General features: G+C 41.1%; 1 long non-coding RNA gene across 2 annotated transcripts; it reads left to right on the top strand.

Moving 5' to 3' along the window:
• The first annotated feature begins 58 nt into the window (after positions 1 to 58).
• Positions 59 to 27,319, top strand: LOC119145334. 2 transcript variants are annotated; one of them, XR_005103392.1, is made up of 5 exons: positions 59 to 2,562; positions 6,131 to 6,198; positions 15,216 to 15,267; positions 20,384 to 20,482; positions 26,057 to 27,319. It is a non-coding gene; the product is annotated as an uncharacterized LOC119145334 (long non-coding RNA). The 2 variants fall into 2 exon arrangements; XR_005103391.1 differs by lacking the exons at positions 15,216 to 15,267; positions 20,384 to 20,482; positions 26,057 to 27,319 and having other exon boundaries at positions 6,131 to 8,432.
• The last annotated feature ends 377 nt before the right edge of the window (positions 27,320 to 27,696 follow it).

The raw sequence follows: 27,696 nt of genomic DNA, 5'->3' as shown, positions 1-27,696 counted from the left end.
TCAGCTGACTGCTGTGTCACAGAGCTGCTGCTTTCTACATTATCGCAACTGCCAGAGCTCTTACTGCTGCAGTTTTCTAGTCGCAGTGCGGCAAAGCAGACGCATAGAACCAGGCACAAAGCAGCATAGATTTTTTTTATTCTTGCCTTTTTCATATGAGGGAAATTTTCCTGATGGTAGCGTAGGAACAGACATGCAGCCTGGATGTGTTGGCTTCAGCCTGGCAGCGCTTTCAGCTGAGCAGGGACTGCTCGGAGCTCTGTACCCAAATTGCCTCTGAGGAAGAACGCCTGTTTCCCACTTTGTGTACTAAGAGGGTTTTTTTTTTTTTTTTCATGTGGCGATATACCTGCAGCAATAGGACAAAGGAGATGGCACTTGTCACTGTTTGTCCGACTGGGGCCTTTGCAGGCACTCCATTGCCGAAGCGGTGCCAGCGTCCCAGGGTCATATAGATTGGCAATACAGATGGCCGCAATTTCTTACATCAGTTAGAGCAAAGCTCAAACAGGAAACCAGACTCTCTGACCTAAATCAATCCCAGTCCTTCTGGATACAGGGCAGCAGTCGACTAGCAATGACACAACCAGCCATCAAGTGGAGAGTCTCTGGGACTGCAATCTGTATGGAGGCTGAGAGAATGAAACCCTTTCGGTTATCCAGTCGCTTCTCCTTCTTCTAATACTACAATTACTACAACTACAACTACTACTGCTTCTATTTTTCTTGCCTGTAAGAAGCTATTAATTGTGCTTGGTCTCTGAGTGTGTATTTGCGTGGATTAGCCTGCCTATATCACAGTCCTTATCTGCTCCTGCTGGAAATCAGGGCACGAAGTCAGCCTGCTTTAACAGTTGTTTCTTGCTGCGTGATGCTATGCAACTAGAAGGGGTTACACTGACAACAAAGGAACAAGCACAAAGCATCACTTTCTTTGCTGGACTGTTACAGGAACATAACTCTTCTTCGATATGATGCTGTGGTCTCTCTTCTCTTTGCTCCTTTTTTTTTTTTAATTCATCTAATCGAGCAGACACCATCGTGGATGTGGTTTTTAATGATTTGGAAAAGACAGCCTGTGGAGACTGCGATCTGAGACAGCAACGCATTTAGGTTATTGCCAATTTGAAATACTTGGTTTGTGAAGCACAGCCCTAAGGGACAAGCTCAGTAACTGAGAAAGAGATTGTAGATAAAGAAATAAAAATGACAAGCATAATGGAAGCTCTGCAAAAGAGACTGTCAGAGAATCAGTTCATGGATGGCAATTTCACCAGTCTGAATCTGAATAATTCATAGATTGAAATTACCCTGCTTTCACCTTTCCATTTAAACCGGCATGATCTGAATCTCTAATAAATTTTCAAGATAAAGTAAAATGCCAATTTGAATCTGAAGAGCTTTTAAAACCAGATGCTACACCCTGAATCTTTCGATACCTTTCACAATTATCCTGTGAGAACTGCACTTCATCACGAAGCACCATTACCAGTGAAAATTACTGTGATTACAATAGCAACAATAGAATACCATCAAATGATCTCTAATTTACCTAATTTACCAAGGCTGACTGTGTGCCCATTGTGTTTCACTACGTCTGGCACTGGATCAATATCACAGTGGAACAAAAATGCCTTAGTGTGTGCTTCCTTTTGGTACCTTTAACTTTGACAGCACAGGAAGAATCCATCTCCCGTTAAATGTTTTTACAGCCAATCTACATGCCTGCTGTAGGATCTGATTGATTCGCCATGATTTTCTTTAGTTCTTGGGTATTGGATGTCATTGTCTTACTAATTTGTTTGTAATGTACACTCATGCACAAAGACTGCAGCGAGCCAGTACCAGCAGAGAGACCCTGCACTGCTGCTGCAGTAGCTCTCGCAGGGGAAGCCACGGCGAGTTCGGTGCCTTATGTGAATAATTCCTCGTGCCTGAGTTAGAAATGCTTTCTAGCATCACTGGTCTTGGTCATACCACATGAAAAATGTGGGCAAAAGCCATGGTCAAGAAAAGCGATCGCGTGTAATACTAATAAGATCCCCCCCACCCCCCCCCTCCTATTCAGCAATTAGCATGTGGTTGTGAGAGACGCGCTGCGACTCCTTCTGTACATGTCTGTATGTAGGTACGCATGCACATACAGAAATGTAAAGATACTCTGCTTTGTGACTATGTGCCAATCACTGAGGGTAACAACTTTCTCTGACAAGCCAGGTGCAGTGTTTTGCCACAATCTGCTCGGTTGTGACAAATCTTTTTTTCGGAGGTGTATGTTTCCTATGGGGTGATGCGTGACTTCTGGAACAGTAAGTACCATTTATGCAGGAGGTCGGTGCCTATAGCTATGCTACAGAATAGTATTGTAAGCATAGTTAGAGTCCTTGTGGCATAACTACAATGTGGAGAAGTGAGAAACATGTACAGCAGGCTAGAAACAGGCAGCCTTCGTGGAGACGGCTGTATCTGCTGGCTGGCTGTGAGTTGTACACTTCAGGCTTGTTTTTCGTTTTAATAACCAGATTTACTCTGCCTGCAGGGAATATTTTCTAAGGAAGGAAGGTAAGCCGTATTTCTTCTTATTTATATGACTCTGTTGTATTATTTTTTTTTGGGGGGGGGGAATGCATGTTTATAGCACATAGTTTTATAATACAATATGATCTTGTGACATCTAATTAAGTGTTTCAGTATTTGTTCACAGTAAATCCAACAAGAAAGCATATTTAAAATCTGGCTTATTATTCAAAATACACTTGTAGAAATGCTACGCAAAAAAGAAGTTAAAGATAGAGTTTGTATTGAGCTTTGACTCTTTAATGTTATTAAATAAGAGCCTACCCTACCTAAATAACAATGTTGTCAAAACCTCTGAATTTTAGATATTTTGTCTTCTTAAGACACAATTTACTGCACTTCTAAATTTCCTATACGTGAATGGAGGCTGTTCTCTAGAGGTAGAAGAGGCAGAAGGTTTTACAGCTTGAGCTGTGATAACAAAGGAATTTGAAGGGGCATAAAATATGATTATACAAAAATCTTGGATTTTAGGTGATTCAGTAATGTGATTTAGCAGACTGTTTTTCTTAGACAACATGCTCTTGAGTTGCTACACTATCTGGAATTAATTAATCCATTCAGTGCTATATTTATGTTCTTCATTTTCACATGGTATTCAAAACTTAAGAAAACATCTTTGTGCAGAGCAAAGACTGGAACTCTGGTGAAAGTGTAAAACCTGTGTTACGTTACTGTGGGAATGAAATCAAGAGATTCAGACCTAACTTTGCTGAAGAGAACTAGGTGTTTCCGTTTAACTGCTTTAAGATGAGCACTTTATGTTCTTGTGTACAGAAATATACACACTGATGTAACTACTTGTACTGCAAGGATCGTGCAAACGGGAATGTGAGCAATTTGCAAAATACCCTACAAATGCCTGCTAGCATTTATGTTGTTATTATTATTATTACTACCACCACAACCTTCTAGTTACACATACTGTCTTGAAATCATGGTCTGTTAACCATTTTGATCCTATGGAGTATTTGCAATCAGAATTTTTTTATCAGTCTTATCTGCTGCCACAGTCTGCAGAGTGGCTGGCCGTGGGGCGCTGGATGTCCTCATGAACAGCTGCAGTGTATATCTAACGTAGCCTTTACACGCTCCTGATGGCTTCATGTAAGGGCCCCATCCACACCGTTCTGTGGATCCACGCTGGAGTCCTCTAACTTCCTTTGTGTTTGTATTATTGCGTTTTCCATGTGCCACTGGCTTTCCCCTGCTGCTCCACGCTGGCCTCACCCACCGCCTCTGCAGTGCAGGCCAGGCCTCACGTGTCTCAGTGTCAGTGACCGTAGCAGTGGCCAGAGGATGCTATGACAGTGGCCTCAGGAGGGGAGGGTATCACTGAGACTTACAAAGTGCTCTGAAAAAGTGTGAGAACCTCAGGAGGTAAATGCTGCCCTGTGGGCTGGTGTGTGTTTCACGGAAGGCAGGACTGCAGCCTGCCAGCAGCACAGGTTGCACAGGTATATGGGGAAAAAAGCATTAGAAACTTTCCAGCCATGGGATCACAAAGCCAATATAGCAATATTACCCCGTAAAAAGCATTAAAATATAGTCAGCTGTATCATCCATGTATTCTCTGACATGGCTATAGCTAATCAGGTGTAGCTGCGGCTGAAGTGTTTAAGGTGTATAATTGTATGTGCCAAAAGAAATGGCAAACTGCGCAATATTAAAATTCTAACATAAAGCCACTAATTTTAACCAGTAGTGACTCACAGTGAACCTCCATTATATCACAAGATGTATCAGTCTGGGTTTGTGCTTATGTTTTTCACCCTGTTACACTTCTCTATATATGAGTCTGCAGTGGCAGTAAGGGCCCTAAGCACTTCTTTATGTTAGAGTGCCCAATTAAACGCAAATATTCACTTGAGTAAAATTCCCATTTGCATTTGGTGGCCCCATGCCCTCACCTGCAGCCAGGCAGGGATCACGATACAGTCACACGTGTGAAAAACATACTGGAGCCTGTTCTACTACCACTGAACTTAACAGCAAGACTCCCTGTGTCAGTCAGCATCATAAAAGATGGATTAATTAATTTCCTTCCATTATAGCCTTCCTCTGAAAGTTGTTGCTGGTTGGTTTTGTTTTTGGTTGGGTGGTTGTTGTTGTTTTGGTTTTTTTTTTAATTTATTTTGTTCTAAATGTCTAGTATAGTTGACAGAACATTGAACAGAAGATGCTTTCTGTTCATCAGTACAATGACCTGAGCTAAACACACATTGGAACCAGCAGCTCAGGACAGGTGTATTTGCAGGTTGAAGGGACCTTCTTGCCTGTACTGTTGTTGTGTGTTCACTTGCCTGTCGATTCTGCATTCTTATCAGCTGCTATAAAACACACAAGTTCTGATCTGTAATGTTTGTATCTATTTGGACAAGAGCCCTGAGGATAGGAGGGCCTGTTGTGGGTTTGGTTGTTGTTGTTGGTTTTTTTTTTTTCACCTTACAGTTGCTTTGAATTAATTGCAACTGCCTATGGAAATATGATCCCCTAAGAATGTAGAGAAATGCATTATTGATAAGTATGTATAAAATACCTCTAGATTCCCCTGCACTCTCTCTGCTAGAAATTTCACATCATTATTCCCAGACCAAAATATTACAAGGAAAGAAAGACTGAAGTGACTTGAGAGGAAAATGGCATTTCCAAACCAAGCATTGCAACGCAGGCAATTCAGAGTTAAACAGAAGAAAATCCAAATGGCTTCCTAGATACAATTAAAACACCTCAACAGCTTACTCCGTTTTTGATGCCATGTGATAACTGCAGGATGTGATAGAGGTAAACAATTTTTCAGTTTCATATTAAATTATATAGATATGATCAAAAAACACTTTTGGCTTTAGAAGTATCCACAGTATCAGTTCAGCTTCTTTGTGGACTATAAATGTACATCTGGTCCGTGCTTTCAGCTGCATGACTGTAATGTAACCAAAAGTTCTGAAAGTTGAATGATTTCTGACCAACAAAAAGGGGGAAACAAATTCTGGAATGGGAACTGCAGTGGAGGCAATGGGTTTCCCAGGTCTCAGGCCAAGAGCTGCTTGTTGTGGGTTTTCTAGATCCTGTTAAACTCCTCCTTGTGTTTGAATTTGTCCTAACGAACACAACATTAAAAATGAGCAGGAATTCAAAATATGGCACCTTGTGTGCCTGAAACCTTGGGATTTTTTTTTTCCTAACTACATTTGATACTCTTTCTGCTACAGGTCTTGGTCTCAAAGTTTAGCAGGGAATTGTAGCCACAAGCTTATTTGCAACAGTAGACCCCGTTGGTAGGTAGCCATGCACAGCCAATGAACTGGCATCAGTGGGAAATGCTAAATTGGAAAACGCTCTTAAAGTGGTGGTGGTGGTGGGAATATTGATAGACCATAGGATTGCCACTGTGCTGTTCACTTATACTCCATATTTCACAGAGATTGTGCAGAAGTGAATGTACAGTCAAAATATTTCACTGAGCCCTTATACTTAGTGAAACGTTCAACAGAAAAGCCTTTTTTCATACTCACCCATTTCTGTTTCTTCTGCCTCCTATGCTCATTCAAAGCCCGTCTCCAGTGGCACAACAGCCACAGCAAACCGGCCACCCCTCCGACCTGCAGGCAGTAAGTGACGGTAAGAAGCTTCACTGAGATGGGAAACGCAGGCGATGCCACGTCCTCTGCTCCTAAAGGCAATGCCCTGGCTGGTGGGGCTACGGGAGGGCGGGGGGATGCAGAGGGGCCTTAGGGAGGGGAGACTGTATGCTACATACTTCTGACTCCTATGCTAAAGGAGAAGTGGAAAAATGTCATTATTAAGTAACTAAAGAGGGGGTGGGACATCTTCGGTCTCTGTTTTCACAGGCAGCTCTTCTGTAAACCTGCCGTATTTATACCTGAGCATCATGTATTGAAACTCCAAGTCACCCAGAAAATTTAACTTGTCAATCAATATTGTGACCAAGGAAAAAGTTTCCATAACCCAATACACTACAAAAATGTTTACTCACATACATATACCCAGTCCCAGCATTACTCTTCAAAACCAGCTTTAAGGTCTTTTTATTTGCACAGAAATGTAGCTACCTGTGCCACTGCACCTGTAATATCTGTAAGCTGACCATATGTTTCATATGAGCTGAAGCAGCTAGATCCCATTTAAATTACCGTTTTTGGTAATGACATTTTTGCCTTTCCCATTGCTGATATAGCTTGGCCCATATTATGCATAGAGTTAGCATGGATCATTGCCATTCCTTTTCTAAAAAGGAATTATCTTCTTCAAAGCTTGTCTGTACTGAACTTACCACCTACCTTTCCATGAGGAGCAGTCTTGGTCTTTGGCAAGCTGATGGGCTTTATCTGGTTACAAATTGCTAACAGTTTCTTCTTTTTTGGTATTCCGTGTTTGGTTTATTGCATTTAGGAGTTGGAGCGCATCCTTTCCTCTGCCACAGAGCTTGATGCTAGGCGATCACTTAAAACAAACTTTAATTATATGCGCTTTGTCTTCCAAATGCCCAACAGCTGTGTGTGACTTGCTAAATTACTGGGTTCTTGCAACAGCTTCTGAAGTCCACAGGAGTATGTGTAGGATGGATTTCTCTGTAAAAGAATAAAACCCTGCAACTTTCTGGTGCTTCAGATTGTTTGCCCCAATTTAGACAATACTTGTGACCTTAATCTCTGGGTCTTTATTTTATTTTATTTTATTTTAAGTCTCTCTAAACACAATTCTTTTCCCTTATAGGGCACTTTATGAAAATAATTTCATTAACAACTGTGAGCCAGATGATGAATAGGTGAGTGTTAGGGGGAAATCCTGCTGGAAATGAGTGCTCCCATCATCAGTGTTGTGTGTGGTAAATTAGGAGCAGGTTCTTCAGGAAACGAGCACAAAAAGACTGAATTGCTGCTCGTTGAGAGTTTGTCTTGAGCACAGAGTAAGTTTTGTGCCCCATGCTGTTGGTTCTTCTGTCCATCTCAGTCATCATTTTCCCATTTTGGAAAGCAATCTTCTTGTCACAGCATCGCTGCCCAACCCAGCCACCTTTCCCCCGCCTTCCCGCTCCTCTCCCAACAGCTTTGCATCCCACCGCTTCCCACTTTAGGGCCCAGCCCTTGCCCTGTCAATCCTAATCCTCTCCGAATAGAATTTTTTTTTTTTTTTTTTCTTTACTGTCCCACTTTACACTCCCCTTCCTGCCCTCCAGTTGAGCTTTTGTTTCCAGTTGCTTGGCATCAGGCTGGTCCTTTATTGTTCCACTCTGGCCTTCAACGTATAGGCAGCCCCAAGCACCCAGAGGGAACACTGGGTGCATTTCCCGGGAAGAACGCCTCCTTCCTTGTTCCCCATCTCTGCCGAGTCCTTCAAGGCACACAGGCACAAGAACACTTCCCATAGTTTTAAGCAGGGGTAAAGCCAAGAGCTTACAAACGATGTGGTAGTAACAATTAATAACAACAACAAGGGAAACAAGGAGGGGAAACTTCTCCTCATGGAAATGCCCTGTGTGGAAAATACCCACTGAGTGGTTAAAATCTGGCAGGACTGTAAGCATCAGAGAACAAGGTCATGTAAAGGAGAAGTGCTGAGAAGCTTTAACATAGTCTGAGTTACCTGCATATACCTCCTGCACCCATGCCACGTACAGATTTGTATGTGTATACCTTCGTACAATTGGGAAAAGAATGACTTTATTATGCATATCTTCTCTTTGAGAGCAACAAGAACATCCTAATTCTGCCTTTGGGAAATATATATATGTAATTTTGGGGGGCTTTAGATCACTAGCTAATGCGCAAAAGTTATAAAATTGACTACTCCAAAGAATTTTAACTTGCAGGGGTTATTTGGGGATGCCAGGGGCAAAAAATAAAATATAATTGTCAAGAGGTCTCATAAATGTGTGAAAAAGACTGGATACCTAACCATAATAAAAATTTGTATTTATTTATAAAGCATTAAAATGCTGTCTTAATTTGGTATTGAAAAATTCCCAGCCTTCCTACTGTCTTGGATTTGGAGAGGTCCTTTCATTTTCAACTACAGCAATGGCCCAGGGACTCCTGGCAGGTACACACTTCTGAGCAGCTAGTTTATCTTAGTTGTAGATGAGTAGTCCACTTGCCTCCACAATTTCTGTGCGTTCATAACGATCGGCTAGGCTGGAAAATATTTGCAGTACTACGTATTTAGCCACAATACCTAACAAGAAAAAACGTCATTGTGCAAAGCACTGTTTGAAGGGAAGAGCAAAGATCTACACTTTGGAGTTGATTTTTCTCCAACTGATTTAAGAACAGTCCCTAGCGTTTGAGAAAGCAATGCGCCATTTTGGGATAATCAGAGGAGGTCATTTTTAGAAAACACAGAAAAGATACAGCTATAAGCTGTAAGTTGAAAGATTCACATTATATATGCAACCCAGGTTTTGAAGAACCTCACTGCAATTCTCTTATCTATTTTTATCCAAAATGCAAATGCACTTGTAGTGATGAACTGATGATTGCATTTAGAAGAAAGTGTGACACCCCCCCCCGCCCCCAACTAACTGTAGATTCAGACCTTGATCAGGTGTTAGAAAAATTAAAGATTTAAATAGCAATAATAATTTTGAAACTAATTGGTCACTCTTGGAGCATTCATAAATTTACATATAGCAGAGTGTAATCTAATTTGAATGTAAGCCTTGAACAGACTTCCATCTGCCAGCATCAGTTCTTAAAGCTCCTTGTGTCTTTTATGAAGATTGAAGAATTTATCAGGCCTGGGTTGGAGTGACTTCTTAAAATGAGGTAGCCAATATTCTGTATTTTTATCAGTGGTCACTTAAGTGTAATGCAAACAGATCATTCACACTCATGTAAAAACCTACCGAGTAGATAGAGCAGTTTCTGGATTTTTATTTAAACAACTCACAGTAAGTCGCTCATTTTCATCGCCCACAGACAGAACACTGCATTTTTAATAGACAGTTCTGAAATAAGAAAATCTAGAAAACAAACCGATATATCCTGGAATATCAGATGTAGAGAAACTTGATTTGGACAGACACACAATTTACACCATAAGAATTCATGGATATCCCCATTATGTGTGTCTGGGTTGTAAAATTACTGTAACTGTAAAAGTTGGGCTCTTTTTTTGTTCTGTTTGGTTTTTAAAAAAGGTGATTATGAACTACATCAGGGCTGTGAGCTCATTTAAATCCCTTTACAATCCAGGTTTAGTCAATATAGCTGCACCAGAATGAGAAAACTATTTAAATGAGTGAGCTGAAACTGCAGTTAGATGAAGGAACTTGGTGGCTTTTGCACAATTAGGAATGTAATTTTTATCGGTGATGGATGAATGTCTAGTTATTTTAGAAGTGTCCGTCACCAAGTTTCTTAACAGGATGATACATTTACTCTTTCCCCCCATCTTTAAAGATTTACTGCCATTTGCAAAGTACTTTCATTTAATATTCTTTCCTACTCCCAAATAGGTTTATTCAGTTTTCTGACAACTAATCTATACAGACAGCACAATGGCTACTGAAACTGTATTTAATAGCTTCTCAAATATTAAATTTCCCGGTTGGATTAAAATGTAGCCCATTGGGAAAACTTGAAAAATCAGCACATCCAAATGGCAGACACAGAAGGACCTGCCAGAAATTCGAACTCGTCTGACGCTGAGATAAATCAGAAATCATGGGTTATTGCCTCTTTCTCATGATATTTTCAAAGCTGATGGCCACTAGAGCCTTGCTGCTGCTTTCGTTCTGTGCTGCTCGGTTGGCAAGCTGGAGCATGAAACCTTTCAGGGTTGGCAAACTGCTTTCTGCATAACTTTAGATCTTGCCTGTGCCTTCGCATCACAGCAGAGACGTGGAAGGATCTTAAGCAAAACCTGGAGATTCTATATTCAGATAAAATCTAACTACACAAGGAGAACGCTAGGAGTGGGGCATGGGGGGCGGGATTGAGACATGAGGCAGATGTTAGAAGGGATGGGACTAAAGTCTGATCTTCATTGTGTCTTAAGAATGATTGTTGGCAGGATACGCTACTGAGCTATAAGCCAAAGCATCTCATTGAATGCCTGCCCATCTTCTAGTTCCTGCTTATGACCTCTTCACCATCAGCAAAGGTGTAAAACTTCACTGAGAGGCATCTTTGCCTTCACCTACCTCAGCTCTGCTGAGCACTGGTCATGCCCAACGTGCTACGTTCCTTGCCGTGCTGTAGCTGCGCTCGCACTGAGCACGGCCTCCAGAAACCTGCCACTTCCAGCAGCGTTTCTTTGCTTCTCCTCCCTGGAAATTGTCGTTTCACTTTCAGAAGCTAAATCAAGAGGTATTCATTTACAAGCGACAGTAACACTTCACCAAGCCCCCCACCCCCCAGCTGCCTGGGTGCTATTGGGATGGGCAGACCCGACCTCACAGCGGGGAGCCACATCCCTCAGCAGCCCCTGCCCCTTGTTCAACAGACAGGTCACGGTGTCCTCCTAAGGGCAACATAGGAGGAGAAATGATTCCTCATCAGAAATGTGTCCTTCTAAAGCAGACCATAACACTTAAAAAATTCATTTGTACTCCTCAGAAGTAAAAAAGGAAAAAAAAAACCCTCAAAATTGGCAGCTGGCTCATAAGCACCATGGCTGGTACCTCCATGGCAACTTCACGCATAAAGAATCTGAACTGGCTTTCTTAATGATGGGAGCTCCTTTCATTCTTAAAAACTTGCTGAGGCCTTCAGGCTTGTAGCTTCAGGTAGCTGTTACTTGCAAAAGCTACGGAATACAGTAGTTAATGAGTATAAGGAAGAAGGGGTTAAAAAGGAAGACAAGAAAAACCAGTTTCATGCAAAGGTGAATGAAAGTGAACCAAAAATTGAGTTCCATACTTTTAACTGTTTTGCATTATTTTTACCACATCTTTGCATAACTTCTTCTGGTCAGCAACAAATCTGGGAAAACACAGAAATGTCTATGTTTGCTTGTGTTGCTAAATTTTTCCAATTTGCTTCCGTGGCCATTAGGACTATTACATTATTCCAGCAACTGGAGAGAGGTCAGCCACCCCCCACCACGGGGCTCCTCCTGGGGAGCAGGGTGACAGGCTGGCCGTGCCTTTTTCCTCTGTGTGGTCCAGCCAGACTCCTCCAGTATCTGGGCAAGTACACTTACCTGGGTGATTTTCTTATCTATTGTTATATTTTGACATATTTTTGTAATATTTGATGACCAAGTACTAACTATAAGCTAACACCTATGCCTACTGCAGTCGATAATACAGTTTCTTCCATAATAAATATTTTGTAAGTGGGCTTACAGAGAATATAAAGATAATTAATTCATGATAAAAAGTACATTTATACTTATATTCATGTGTGCACATACATTTGCAAATAAGTATTTTTAGCATGGCTTTAAACTACTCATATGCAAGCATTTCACCTTGTTTTCAACAAGGTTCTTCGCTTGTTTACATTTTGACACTGACAAGGGGAATACCTCTACTTGCTTTTGCAATGTTTTGTCTTCCTTTCTGCTGCTTGGCTTTGCTGGTGAGAGAATGTAGATTAGTTTCTAAATAACTGTAATTCCTCAGATGACATAGTGGTATACCACAGATCTGAATTTCAAGAGCCACTACGGTGTTGGGTGAACCAGATTTATTAGCTATTAATAGCGAGGCTATTTCAGGCATCAGAGGCTGCACAAGAAAACCTTAAGTGCTTTTATGTTGGGTCTCTATGCTAAACTCCTAACTGCAATCTCAGCAAATTCCTTCTGTGTTTGTGGAAATCAGTTTCATAACATTTTCCTTATTTTCTTTGGATAGCCTTCCTGAATTTTAAGTTATTCTTCTAACTCAGATATGTTTGTTTTATGTTTGCATCTTTCTGTCTGATACTCAGATTCCATCTTTCCACGGTGATCATCAGGGTTTTTTTCTTTGTCCTAATACTGCTTTAGACTATCAGCAAATGTTCATCTGAGGAACCTGGGGCCAAATTTGGCCAGATTTGGCCAGATTGCTATAAATAAATAGGCAGATGTTACTTTCCAGCTGTCTCCCATTGCTGTCCACACACGCTGATAAAATGCTTGTCTACAATGCTGAAGACTGAAAGGAGACAACAAGGCAAAATTAAAGTAGCAGAAAGATACACTATAAACCCCAAGAAAATTAGCATGTGACAAATTGCATCTTTCCGTTAAAAAGAATTAGCTTCCAACCACTGAAGTACAATGTGATACCTATTTATCAAGTTAAATTGTTTTCTTATTGCAAAGCACAAGCTTAATTACAAAGATCATTTACATATGGATGGCATTTGCTTAAGCAATATTTCTAACACTGTATGCATAAATATGATCTAATTTCAATTTTTTTTTTTTTTTTTTTTTACCCCATGCTTTCAGAAAATAGGCAAACATAATGCTGGAAACAATCTCCTGGATGATCAAAATGCAGCCCCCTACTTACCCAGGGAACTGTGCCTGTAGCATTTTCCATGAGCTGAACAATCCTCATCATTAAATAGCTCGAGTTGTTATTTTTTTGTCCCCACTATTTGTATTAAAAAACTACTCTAGAACCTCACCACTTTTATGGTCAGAAACCTTCTAATTTCCAGCCTAAATTTATTCATGTCCAAATTACACCCATTTGTTCTTGTGCCAACATTGTCTACTAGAGTAAATAGTTCTTTTCCTTGCCTACTGTTTACCACTCTATTGTGTTTTTAGAGAATAATTATTTCCTGTATCAGCTTTTGTTTCTGCTAAAGTAAACACACAAAAATTTTGCAGCTTTGCTCTTAAAACACATTATCTCTGGTAGTCTCTGCAGGCTTTTTTTTAACCTGTTTCATCTTCCATGAAACATGATGAAAAAAAATCAGTGCAAGATCTTTCAGGTGCCTTAAGCAATGGTACAGATATTTTCCTTTTCTCTGCTAAGAAATAGCTTAACTGGTTTGTCCTTGGATGGTATTTGCTTTTTTGTGGTTGTATCCCACCGGCAACTGAACAACCCTGCAGCCAGCTAATATGCGTACCTAGATCCATCTCCTACATTGTTTACAACTAATAAGCTCCTAGTTTATAGCAGATTTTTTTTATTAATCCTCGAGTGCACGTCTCCACTGCCAACACTACACATTTAAGAGTCAGTTTAGCAGTGTGTATTTTCAATGTGCTTTTTCCAAGGGTAACACGCGGCTGGGATAAATTGATGCTAAAGATAATGAGAAAAATAAAAAGGAATAATGGTGGGAGAGAAAGAGAGGCACTCAGCACACTGAGAGCACCAGGCACAATGTATTCAGGAATAAGGAATTTTCACAAGTGCTTCAGTGTAATAGGGTGAACCGTGAAGGTTCGAGGGTGGTATGGCATGTGCAGTACCTCAGGAAATTATTTTTTGGTCTTATGGAAAAGCTGCTTGAATATTCCTTTTTAGTTGGGGAAAAAGCTCTTTGATGCATTAGAGCAGGAGCTCCCGAAGGCACCTACGGAATCTATCAAGGTGGTGTGAAAAGAGCGTGGGGGAGCATGCAGCCCACCACCTCCTTCCCAGAGAAGCTAGGGAAGATGCTTCTGGGTTGCATTTGCTGCCGGAGCAGCTTGAACATCTTTCCTGGCGTGCACCTGAAGCTCAGCACACAGCTGGCACAGTCACAGGAAAGCAACCGATGGTGGTATCTAAAGCACATTAACTTGGAGAGTCTCTGCATAAGAGTGCTCCGCAGGGGTGGTATTAATCACAAGGCATTTCCTAGAAGTTGCACCACTGCAGATCTGCCTTTTTACTTGGTTTTGCTTATTTTTTAAAGTTGGTGTTAACAGTTAAAGACTTGAGACTTTACAGAGTCTGTGTCTTTGAGGCAGCAGTGCAGTATTTTCTTTACATGACTGTTTCAAAATCAGTAGGATTATTACATCAATACTCCTCCGGTTGTTCACAGTAAAAATACCCCTTTGATACTACCTGGTTGTAAAGTTTCCATTCATTTTGGAATGAAAAACATGTAACACTTAGGTTTTAACAGGCATTGACATTTTCAGAAACAACTTAATGATTTGGGACTGCAAGTTCAACTAGCTAGGAACTTGGAAACTTTGAATCTTTAAGAAAAGGATTGACATTTCCTTACTTTGTGGCAGAATCCAGCAATTTAAAAAACACTTTCAGTTGTACAATTATAGAGAGCGGAAGACCAGTGTATCCCCATACTTACCAGCAAGAGCTTCACCATTTGTTAGAAAGATGAACTACGTTTTTGAGGGATTTTTTCAGAGGGAGGAAGATTATTTAAAAACAATCTGATAGGTATTTTTTGTTAAAATTTTATGTAACAGTGCTGGAATGAGAAAATGTATTCACAAGAGTTATCTGCTAGGGCATGCAGCTTTACGGACTTCTTGAAAAATCTTCTTGTCCATTTTAAATTTGAAGGGAACCTGCTATTGGGAGGGGAATCTCTATCTCTTCAGGATTATTTTATTAAGTTATTAAAAGGCAGTTTTTCTTGATGTGCCCTCCTTGACCATTGCAATATAATGCCTTCTTTGATGTTGAAGTGGTGAAGCGAACATATTAACTTTTTGGCGTATTATTAGTAATGTTTAATGTGTTGTATTCTGTTTAGGGCATCCCTGTGGAGCTGATGGCTGTGGACTGACGCCTGGTGTACCAAGCAGGTCTGCTCTGAACGCCTTTCAGTAGTGACATAACAGCTTTCACCAAAGGAGGAAGAACTCTTGATATTTTTTATTTTGTTAAGCTGAGTTTGGAAGGCTTTAATTTTATAAATCCCAAGATCTGTGACTTAAGTAAACCTAGCACAGGCAAACAGTGGCTTCAAAAAGTAATTAAATTGATATTTCTGTCAGAAGAGTTTAATTCCCTGTGACCCATAAGTCACTATATTTTAGAAATATTTAAGACACATTCAAACATCACAAACTTGCAGGGTGCAACCAAATGATCATTCTGACTTGACAAGATTAATTTTGAAGCAGTTCTTACCCCTGACTTGCCTCTTTCTTTTTTTGCTAGTTGTAGTTAGTAAAAGTATTTGTCAAATTGGGACAAAGCTTTGTCATCAGTCCCTTCTCTTTAGACATCGACAGACACTGTGCTGCTAAAGGAAAGGGATTTGCAAGGTGCCTTACAAAGGGGAATATGTCACATGAAGGAAGACTCGCAGTGGATGGTAATACTATCCTACTGGGTTTAATCTGGTAGAGGTGTTAAGCTAATTAAGAAAGAATTAAACTATACATGACAGATACCAGTCCCATTGTGTAACATACTGCTGGAGGATACACAGAACCACCGGGGTGATGAAAGCGTTGCAAGAAGGTATATAGAAGAAAAATAAAATGTAATTGCTGCATGTGAGTATAGTGAGTTTTGCAGGTTAACATGGTATACTTGTTTGACAAGATGTTCTTTTACATGGTATAATTTTGCCATTAATACTGATTCTTTATAGAAGATATATGTGAAGTGATTTAAAATAGCTTGGGGGGGAGGTCAGTGAAGAGCATGGAATCACCCTTCAGCAGTTATTTATATGGGAAATGTTTGCATTATTCTCTTTATATAAAGTAACTTTTTTGTCTTTTTGTGCAGTACCTTCTGATGCCATTTTAAAATTAAAATCAATCACATTTTTCCAAGCTAAGAAAATTTATATTTCTATGAGAAACTGGCCTCACCAATAAATTAATATGAAATGCCGTTTGGCATCTATATGAAGCATCCAGAAAATATTTTCTATGTAAAAAGGAGAGAGGTTTCTTTTCTCGGTTATTTTCTCTCCATTTCTTGTGTGGCGTTCCTTTCCATTAGCTTTCTTGGAGCTCTGACTCAGGGCAAACAGATCTGTTGCTTTCTAAAAGATGATTTATCAGTTTGGAGATACAGAGACAAAGTTGTATTTAGGCATACAAATTTTCGGTTGTCTTCTCCATAGTTTTATCCTATTTCCATTTCTTTATACACTCAAGTCACACAAATCTATTAGACAACCTCATTAGATACCTCAGTACTGTAACGTTGGTGAGATTAAGAGAAGAGGGATAAGGTGTACGTACAGCAGAAGATATGCTAAGTTTCAATTCCACATTGTAAGGAGCTCCACCTTGATTCAAGTGCAAAGTGGGAAAAATCCCACTCTGGGAATTGGAGGCCGTGCATCAGCACAGGTGCTGTTGTGCCACACATCTGGGGGGGTATGTGGCAGCTGACGGGACAGACCCTGCGCCTTGCTCCAGCACTGGCTTCTGCTTCCCCTCTGGTCTCAGACGGGAGTGGTTTAAAATAATGAGTCTAATATAAAATAATAAGTCTAAAATAATAAAAGTCTAAAATAATAAGGCTTTTGGCAATTTGTTCCTGCTTCAAAGTAGTTTAATACTTAGCACAACTCCATAGCAGGCGAAGATTTTTTTGTCTTTCGAGTAACTCCTTAGGATCAGGCATTTCAGGGCATATCTGAACCCCTGTAGATGACTGGAGCGTTGTACACAATCAGTTGTTGACGTGGTTAAGAGAAGACAGAACGTGTGCTGTGCACAGTGCTTGTACGTGACTAGTGAAACGATACAGCAGGTCACAAATGCGTCCCACACCCGCAGCCCACGCATTGCCCGCTTCTTCACACACAGAAATACAACAGGCAGCACTGCTTTCGGAGGCTCTTTGGGTTCTTAATGGAGCAAGTAGTCCTAGGTGGAGCTGGGAAGTGAAGGAAATTTTACCCAGCGGGAGCCAAACGGCAGTCACGCAGGAGCTAGGGGGGGATGGTGCAGCTTGTGAAGGTTTATCATATCATAGGTTACTGTCATTATGAAAGAAACTCATTAAATAAATTAGAATAAAAAATGTTAAAAAATAATAATAAATTAGTAAATAAATGACCAATTCCTCCCTTGCAAGCACTTTCTATAAGTATATGAGACATCTGCAAAACGGTGGAGCTGAGAGGGAGATAAGGCTGTTCACACTCCGCACTCGAGCTGGATGTGGGTTACTCCCTTTCAGGTGTGTGGTCTAAGCTTCAGGTGATGGGAGTGGTTCCATGTTTTTTGAAGTTTTGTTTTTTTCTTCTTTTTTCATCTTCCTCCTGGTGCTTATCAGTCTGCTTTCTCATGAACGGTGTCACTAGTAGAGCACTAACCAGCTGTCTCAGCAGGGCTCTTTGCATTTTGCTACCAGGTGTATACTTACCCTGGGTCACCATGCTTGCTTTTGCGTTACATGCTTTCCTCTCTATTTGAGTTTCAGCTGAACAGTCTGTTCATTTAAAAACACTATCAAAAATGAGAGAGAAGAAAAAACTTACCCTTACGAATCACTTGCAGGTTCCCCTCCAAGTTGGAAGTTGTTCTTCCTTTTTTCCAATCCTATGACTTTATTTTCAGCTTTGTTGAGCCTTTGCAGGCTTTGTGTCCTTTCCAGAGTCCTGGCAAGTGGATTACTATAAATAAGAATAGATTCTTAGAGGCTTTCAGTGTGAGTAGCCAGGTTGAAAGTCCTTTTAACAAATTCAATCAGTTTAATTACAAAAAAACCCCCAAATCTTCCAAACCACTCTCCCTTTAGTAGCAGCACAAAACCGCAGGTGCTCAAACAAAAAGGAAATAGCAAATCCATTTATTACTTCAAAGGATAAAATGTTAATAGAAAGGGTACTTTTAAAGTAATATGTGTGAGTGCTATACACATGAACGTTGAATATATATATTCCCTTAAAATCATCTAGTAAGGAAATAAAATGTCCATTTGCATTTTACTCCTGCACATAAGTTTATTAAGATAATATATGTATCTGTGTATGCTGAGCCATTGCTTTGCATCTGCCTCAGCCTGTCCAAGGTGTATGAATATTGACTGTTTAATGTACACCCCATGGTGTATTATTGCTTACTGAAAGCATAATACTGCATGACCTTGTTTTTTCTGTTAATTATATTTTTTCCCTTGTAGAAAAGTAAGTTTACTCATTCTGAATCGTGCCAAACCGCATAATCTGGAAAGGAATATTGTGGCTCTACTTGGAAAGTACTAATTGGGCTTCAGCCATCACTGGGAAAGCTGTATAGTCTTTTATTATTTTAACTGGCCAAATGCCCTTTGTTACCACATTAACAGTCTCCCTATGGTGCCTCTAACTTTGGTATTATTTTCACTTTTACGCTAAATTTGACCAGATGAAAGACACGAACCCTCCAATTTTGAAATAAAAAAATAGCATGTTTTGTTAATCCTGTACTTTAGAGGGAAAGCCTGTGAAAATGATAACCTGTGTCCGCTGTTTTTGTTCAGTAAACCCCTCCTGCCAGCTGTTCTCCTTGGCAAGAGGAAAGATAATATTTTGGTGTCTTTAATTTCTCCATTTTCGAGCAGAAGTTTTGCTTGTGTCATCATTTCAATCATGCATGTTAACATCAGCCTGGCAAACAATACTGCCCTCTATAAAACCTCAGTTTGGCCGGTATCGCTGCAATGTTGCAATAAAGTTGTTTTAGACTATTAAATACAACTTGAGTCACTGACCATGAACTATTGCAGGTGCTCTGGGCTGTGCCTTGAAAGTCCTAAAGACGACAGTGACACAGACCTATAGGTGCATTTTGGTCTGATGCCACTGGGAGCTAGAGACACAAAGTATCTGAAGAGACGGGGCAGTTGCTCACGCGCCTTTGGTCCCTGTCTCACCAGGCAGACTGGACAAGGATCAGCAGATGGTAACTTAGGTCCAGCCTTAGAAAATGAGAAGGGATGGCCAGCCAGGAACGCTGGTGCTTCTGAGACACAAAGCGGCCACCTAAAGCTCTAGGCTTAGGCAGACACGCTTCCCACATCGACACCATCCAGCTCACCACGTGTACAGGGAGCGCTCTCCCTCCAGCTCAGTCTTTGACTGCAAGCTTTAAATTCCGCTGAAGCAGAAAGGGTGTTCTCATCATGTTTAAGACCATTTAAGAACATCTTTCTCCATTTTCAGGTAACCTGAAGGCTGAGTGGTTAGAGGCATATTGGATCCCACACCTTGGCAGAGGATTATTTCTGCATATGTTCTGGGACAGCTCAGCACTAAAGTCTTAGAAAGGAATAAATAATAATAATAAAAAAGTCTTGATTCTGCAACAATTTGTTTGGATCCCTTGTAGGTTTCAAGGATTTCTTAAACTCCTCGAGGGGCAAGATAAGCCAATTGATCAGGATAAAGCTAGGTTTCAAGTCTTTGCTTGTCTAGATGTTAAAATGGAGCATGGAGGAAGACAAGGAAGTCTTTTAAAACAAGAATTCCATTCATTTGTGCTCTACTGTAATTATACCACTGTCTTTAAGCCTTCTGAGGTTTATGGGGCTTGTGACCTTCCCAGTATGTTTCATAAGGGAGACAGTATATCCTTGCACTGCCCCCCACCAGAACTGAGCCCTTCCATCCGTTCAAGTTGTCTTAGGCAATTCACTGACCACCGTAACAGCTCCTTTACAGCCCTCTACTTGTACTTGATTGTGTAGGGCACATTCCAAGCAAAGTGGGGATAGTTCCTGCATTTTGCCTACTTACTGCTGCTGTAACAGCTTGATGTAAAGGCTGATAACAAAATAGATGGTGCATGTTGATGGTGCCCAACAACCACACTAATGCTATCATAATTATACCAGAATGCAAGTTTGCTTTTAAATACATTTCCCCTGGCATCTCCAATATGTGGATTTAGAAACGAGTCTTTTTCCAAGTTTTAATTTCCTCTACAAGCATATAATAATTCACTGCCTTTTCCTGCCCTTCAGGTTAGCTCTCATCACTGCAGATACAGCTACAGGGACGTATCATTTGGCTGAAGTGTTCTCGCCTGCTGGACTGCCAGAGCCTTTCAGGGTACATTTCTGGTAAGGTAAATCCATTAATCAATGGCAAAAGCACTAGGGAAATATATTTTAAAATGACAAAGGCATTTGGGTAGCACTCTCACAAGTTACTTGCCCAGATTTCGCTTTTTGCAGTTAGTATGCCTCATGCAACAGCCTGCCTGGTTCCCCTGTGTTTCTAGGTCATTATTCCTGGGTCCTGCAGTTTCACCAAGCGGTTCTGGATACTCGTCCCAGAGACCTTGGTCAGAGGAAAAATAAACCCAGCCTCTCTGGAAGGGCAGCATTCCTCCGCTCCTGCTCCAAACCACCACCACGGGTGGCGGAGCAGCGGGTGCCATGCTGTCCTGCACAGCACACAGTGCAGTGGCTGGTGCGGCATCGCCAGTGATGCACCGGTCCCTGCCCCAGGGTTAAGTTACTGGCACTTGCCAGCTGTGAGCTGGGTGGAAGAACTTGAGCACCTTTCCCCTTAGGAAAGGCAAATATTGTAAATCACAACGATACCAATAAACAAAGGTCACCCATTAAGAGAAAAAGTAACATCTTCAATTTTTAGACTTTGCTCAGAACAACTTGAAATATGTAGACAATCACATAGTCTTAAATGAAAGGAAAAATAATTGGGCAAAAAGCCATCCCTGCCCACAACATTTGAAGCAGGCCAGGAAAGCCATCTGACCTGTTGTTGGGGTCCTGTATCAAACAGCTACACTGACAGTAACTGTAATGAAATTAGACTTATTATATAAACATGAGCAACAACAAAAAAAAAAAACCCCAAAACAACAAACCGAACAAGAAAGCCACTATGGTAGTGATTGAGTTTAAGAAAAAGAAAGTGGAAGCTTGTCAAAGATGTATCAGAAGTGATAAATCCAAGAGGAAGATACTTCCCAGCAGCCTGAAGTCTCAGAGTAAATACTTTAGAAAAAAGCTGCCATGGTTAAACAGCAGAATTATATTAAAAAAGATTACATCCCTCAAGAAGGGGAAGGTGAAAATAGGACATAAAGCATAAACACATCATATGCCCCAAAAGACATTGACAGCCATCAAAAGCTCATAGTTAATCCTTTCTGTAGCAAGCAGGACACCTGCCAAAGAGGTAGTGGGAGCAATAGATTGCCAAGATAAAAAAGGAGCACACGGGGAAGATAAGGCCGTGGCAGTGAACCGCATGAATTCTTCACATCCCTGTTTGCTATAAACTCAAGGAGGTCCCCTTGCTGGAAGCCTTCTTTATACAGCGCACATCGGAGAAATCACTGAAAATTATCTATCAGTAGGTTTCTAAGAAATAAACTAGGCAGTAACAATTTCAAGGAACATCCAAATCTGGGATTAGTTGGGCATGGAAAAGGGAAGATACAGAAGAGAGCTCTCTCAAAGCATGAGCACCAAAGACAGATCAAATAGGGAATGGAAGCGTTTGCATCATGAAAGGCAGTGAAGAATGTTGCATCGAATCATTAGCTGATTCAAAACAACTAAAACCCAGAAGTATTTCCTCATATTGCACGTTGGTAACTTTGAGTTTCCTTGCTAAAAAATGTGGCTTACAGAATTTGACATGAGTTTAAGATCTCTTGGACAAAGTCAACCACCAGAACCTATTAAACAGGAAGACTCTACCTCTGACTTTGGAGGTCACACCACAGGAGCTGGGATCATAGGGCAGGCAGTTATCACTACATGCTCGTCATTTTATAATAACCTTTAGTAATCATCCTCCACTTTTCGCCACTTTTCATCACTTTTAGAGCCAGAATACTGGGCTAGAGGCACCTTTTTTAGCCTGGGCTGGGACAGTCCTTCTTTCATCCCGCTTTTAAGTAGCTCCCGCAGTTTGTGGAGAGCCTTCTGTGGATTCATCTGAGTCAACCTGAACAACAAGAGTCAGATCAAGGACTCCAAACCAAATTAAGACTGAAAATGCTAAGAAGTAAGTAAGAGAGCAGGGTCAGGAAGTAATATACACAAAAGATAAAGCAGAATTAAACTTGCATATAGTCTTTTACTCTTAAAGTAGTAAGTGGCACCACACATGAGATGACAGAAAATAATTCTTCATCCCTGTAAAACACAAAAAATACTGTCTTCCTTACAGCAGGTGAAATGACAAGAAAATTGCAATGTGTCCTTAAAGTGAAAGAAGCTTAATTCACAGATTAAATCTATATCAATACAACTAAAAAAGAGCTCAGCAAGTGGATAAATAATTATGCATAGAAAATGAAGAATAAATTAATATATAGAAGTAGTATCATAAAAACTAACCATTACCTATCTTTTTTTTTTTTTTTTTCAAGCTAACTGAAGTAATCCCATAGCTACATAACCCATATAAAACTGGTCTTGGTCATGTCAGTCCTCTGTCATGAAAAATGACTGAATATAAAACGTCCTTTCATATTTGTTCTGTAAGTGAAACCCTCACATAGTATGAACTGCTCAGGGTTCACGGGCTTCCACAGGGCTATGAGAAGCCACAGAAGCTGAGAACCTGCCCAGCACGTACCACGTTGGCTGGCACAGCAACGCCTTAGATCCCACCTTGGCAAAAATCAGTTTTCAATGTGCTCATCGCAGACAAGAATGTTAACTGACCATTACCTGAGATCCTGAGATCCTGGCACACCAGACTCCCCCAGCAGAAGAGGAGAGAAGCGATGGTGCAGAGCCTGCAGCGCCCCATTCCTGCAGCCCTTTCTCAAAGAGGGGGTCCTGGGACCGGCGCAATAAAGCAATACAGGAAACCAAAGCAGCTGTGCGATGTGCAGCTTTCATTTCCACGCAGAGCAGTGCACGGCTTCAGTAACTCAAAGCCCCTCGGAACCCAAGCTAGGACGAGAGGAATTTCTCCCACTACCAGCCCCTATGAATGAGCATTGCAAAGCCCAGCTGTCAACCTCCTCCTTCGTGAAATGCTGGAAGATTTATTCACAGCTAAACCCACGTGTTTTCTAAATTGTCATCACAAAATAATAAAAAATCAATCAACAAAAAAAAAATACCCAACAGCAAAGATAGGACTGAGCTGCTGTCCAGAGACTTTTTCTTCTCACGTACCATCAGAGGTCCTGCCACCTCACAACCTGCTCCAGCCACGGGTCGCTTTCATGAGATTTATCATTTGCTTCGAAGTAACCAGACCTCAGGCCCATTGCAATTATAGAGCCCCCTAAGAAATTCATCCTCCAATTGTCGTTCTTGGTTTATCCAAGAATTAGCAACTTCTCTATGAATTCCTCCGCCAAAATCAGTAATCTTGTTAATCTCAGCCCCCATATTTCTGTTCTGCTAGCAAAAATTCTCACAGTGCTCTTTCCCAAGAAAGACAGAAACCTTCTGTTCCCTTTTTCCCATACACTCAAGAAAATATCCCTGACCATAAATGATTCTACTACATTTATTCCCAGCAAAACCCCTGAGACTTAAATAACTCACTTCCAGTTTCCCACCTACATTTTCATTCGTTCTAATTTCTAGGTCAAATAACTGCACAAAATAACTTAAACTTGATAATATATAGGAAAAGTTTTGCTTTGATTTTTTTTTTTCATTTTCAACCACTGAAGCAGAGCTATAGTCATTTAGCAGACATCATAACTTGAAGTTAAGCAGTATTTTTTTTCAGGATGTACAGCTAGAGAGAATTTTTCCATTATAAAGCAATTCCCTAATGAACCATGGTTAATGTATCAGGTTGTTTACTGTGTAACATTGAAAAAAATACAAACCATATTTCATTATTGTATGAAAGAGATATGTAAACACGCAAATGTTTCCTGTTGTTGTAAGTTTTAAGGAATGACTTCTGTAAGCATTTATCTATAGTACATCTAAATTAAATAGCCCTGCTAGAAGGAAGAAAAAACATTTTGTATTCATTTAGTCGTTAAACAGAATCAGGAAGAGTGACTAAAATAATGGTTCCCGATTATTCATTACCATTACACTTTACTTGTTGGAATAAATACCTGATAAGAATCGTACCAGAACTATAGCTGTTAATGAATGATTAAAGGCTAGGGAGCAGATGCAAAGGGAAAGTAGAACAACAATACCTCATTTGTTTTTCTTCTGGGGACACTTCTGTGGTTCTCCTCCATTCTCTTCTACTGAGCCTTGCTTTCAGATTTCTGCAGTGCAATCGTCTGAACTGGGACTGGATTTGGACTCTTTCCTCCCCCGTTGAAAGCTCTCTTTCTTGAAGTGTGACCAAAAAAAAAATCAAAACCTTGACAAAGTTTATGAACTGAAAGTAATAACAATGTAAAAAATGCCAGTAGAAATATTTTATTTAGGTGATTTTTAAAACATTTCAACTTGTAATCTGGTTCCCGTACATTTTGTAACTAAACACCATTTTACAGAAAACCAGAATTTTTAATGTGAAGTGCCAAAATCCCATTTTATTACATTTAAAGTTTTCAGGGCCTTGACATCTGATTAGATCTATTCCCTGCAAAGTTTTGGTTTAGACAAATAGAGGCATTTGTGGTTGAAACTCATTTTGTCAAAAAGCTCCAGCCTGGCTTTGCTGTCCATGGTAGTCCGCGCAATATCGCAGGGAGCTTCTAGTATATGCAATGGCTTGATCAGCTGGAACTTGGATAACATGCGGACATGGTTCTAACTGATCCCCAGATGACTAGGAAATCTGTGTCCCGTATGCTGTTTAAAAAGGGAGGTTTAAAAATGTAATTAGATAGGAGAAAGAAACAGAGCTGGCTTCTTTTTTTGAAAATCACCATCCTATTTTTTATCGAGTCAAACCCCATATATTCACCTAGTCCACAGATCGCTCCACAATCACTTACAAGCTTTGTCATGTACTACCTAAATTCACCTGGAATTTTGTTTTATTGGCATCCCAAGAATTTAGGTCACAGAGAAACCAACTTGAGAACCCAGGAGATAAGTAAAAGCATCACGGACGAACACAAATCAGCACGCAGGCATTTGTGGCACAAATGAACACTTCACCAAACCAACGTCTCTCAGTCTACATCAGTCTGCAGGTTCCTGGTTTTCTTTCTCTTCCCAGGGGAAGTGCAGAGCTTTACGTAGCAAATCAAAGCTCCCTGACTCCTCATAGGTAAATTTTCACACATCTCTTATAAAAAGCTCACAGACCTCTAGGACCCATGGACTACAGGTGGAAAGCAGCACCAGCACCAGCGCTCCAAACTTGTTCCCACATGGAAACTCTTCCCAGTGTGCACAGGCTGTGACGTGCCCTGGCACCACTTTTAGAAAACCCATCTTTTACAAGTTCAGCTCCTTTCTAGTTACACACACAGGTGTGTGTTTGTAAGTGACTTGTCCAGGTGACAACAGGAGACCGATGGACTGTGATTAGAAAGTAGATCGATGATATAGTCCTATAGTCCTGTGTTTTCTGGTTCCAGTTCAGAGGATTTTACCCAACCACTTTGAGAAAATTTCCCTCCTGCTCAGTAAAGAATTGTGCTTGTGGTACGAAATAGAAATGTTGTCATGTTTCTTGGGCATAATGAAGGGCTCGTGGCATGAGCAAAGACTTTGACTTTACACGTAAGCCTTACTAAGACTGAGTTACCTTTCCAGGTGGTGGGAAAGAAGGGGAGAGCATGAAGAGCTCTGCCAGAGCAGTTTCCCCAAACCCTGCAGTGGCAGTTTCAGAGGACTGCCAGCTCAGCTGTCTGCCTCCTGCAGGGGGGTGCCAGCCCACGGCTGCTCCCATCGCTCTCCTGACTGCAGACCGCCCCCCCCCCCCATACAGCCGGGGCTCCTTATGACACCCGCACATCAAAAACAAGAGGAAAATTCAGTGCCTGGAAAAGCCCGTCTCCCTGAATGCAGGGCACAAGCACTTGGTTGTCTTCTAGCAAATGTATCCCTGCATTCACCTGGTTGTGACAGTCGATTTGGGTTAGAAATAACCAGAGCTTTTTTGGGGCTGTGGAAGGGCAGGGTTCACCTCTGAGTTGTTGCAAGGCTCCATAAACAATTTACCAAGAACAACTGGAGGAGGGCACAGGCTGCGAATAAGCAGCTTGGGGCTGTTAAGGTGGCGTTGCCAGTGAATGGCACCGCTTCCCTGCCCTTTCACTGAAACAGAGCTCGAGCATTTGGATAATCAGTCACAAGGTCTGAGACACGGGAACGGTACCAAGGAGGTGGGCCAGCACCTGCTGCAAGCGTCCCAGGCTGGAGCCACGGAGAAGGACACCTGCCTGCCCTGGGAGCGGGGCAGCAAGAACCCTCCCGTGTGTCTGTGAATGGGTGTTTTTGAGAAGCCTGTAACTCTGAGTGGCATTTTGAATGAATTTTCACCAGACAGCCAAAAAACCTCCTGCTGTCAGATGTGCCCACGTACCAAGTCCTTGTCGCAACACACAGAGCTACTACAGTTCCTCAGCAAAATGCTTGCAAAAATATTTTTAAGATGTCAAAACCATCAACCTTTTCCCTGAGCTGCGTTCAACAAACTAGTTTGATCTGAAACTTTTCACTTGGAAGCACACAACAGTTTTGGAGATTTCAACCCCCAGAATGAAAACTTAGCACAGTTAATGGCATCTGAAATTCCTGAAGGCAAATGCTTGGCTGCATGGTTCTTTTGCCTAAAAGTCACCATGTCTCGCCTTTCCTCTTTTCTTGTATCGAACCCTAAGCCATCACCTTTTTTCAGTAACACTCGGGCCAGTATACAACACTAAAGCATATAGAAACGACTGATATGAAAGGGCTGAATAAAGGCATTTAAAAAATAAACCAGAAATAAATAATGTCTTAAGAATAACTGTTTTGTTTGCTCGCTGTTAGACATCTGTTCACAGACACCGCAAATGAGCCACATTGTGTTTGGGTTTAATAGTAATGACTTTGCAGGGGGGCCTTCTTTCTCCTCATTGTTTTCTCTTGATTTCTAGGGCAAACAAACCTTTCCCCCCCCCCCCCCCCCCCCCCAGCCCTTTAATAAATTAAAGCTGTTATAGAGTTAGAAGTAAATAACTGCGTAGTATGGAAACTTAAATCCAGCAAGCCTCAAAAGCTATCCAAGGTCCCACCGTTCGTGCAGCATCAAACCCTTTCTCACTCCCTTCTCCCCGGTAGTCCCCAGGACCAGTCTGCGGTGACTGAGTAGAATTCAGGGCAAAACCTGGCCTGAAAAACATGGAGCCAGCCGTCCTCCTCCTTCCCGCTCCCTGTCATCTGCTAACACTTTCAGACAACAAATAGCA

Source organism: Falco rusticolus, chromosome 3 (genome assembly GCF_015220075.1).
Source record: "Falco rusticolus isolate bFalRus1 chromosome 3, bFalRus1.pri, whole genome shotgun sequence".
Lineage (NCBI taxonomy): Eukaryota > Metazoa > Chordata > Aves > Falconiformes > Falconidae > Falco > Falco rusticolus.
This window is presented reverse-complemented; position numbering and strand designations above follow the sequence as displayed.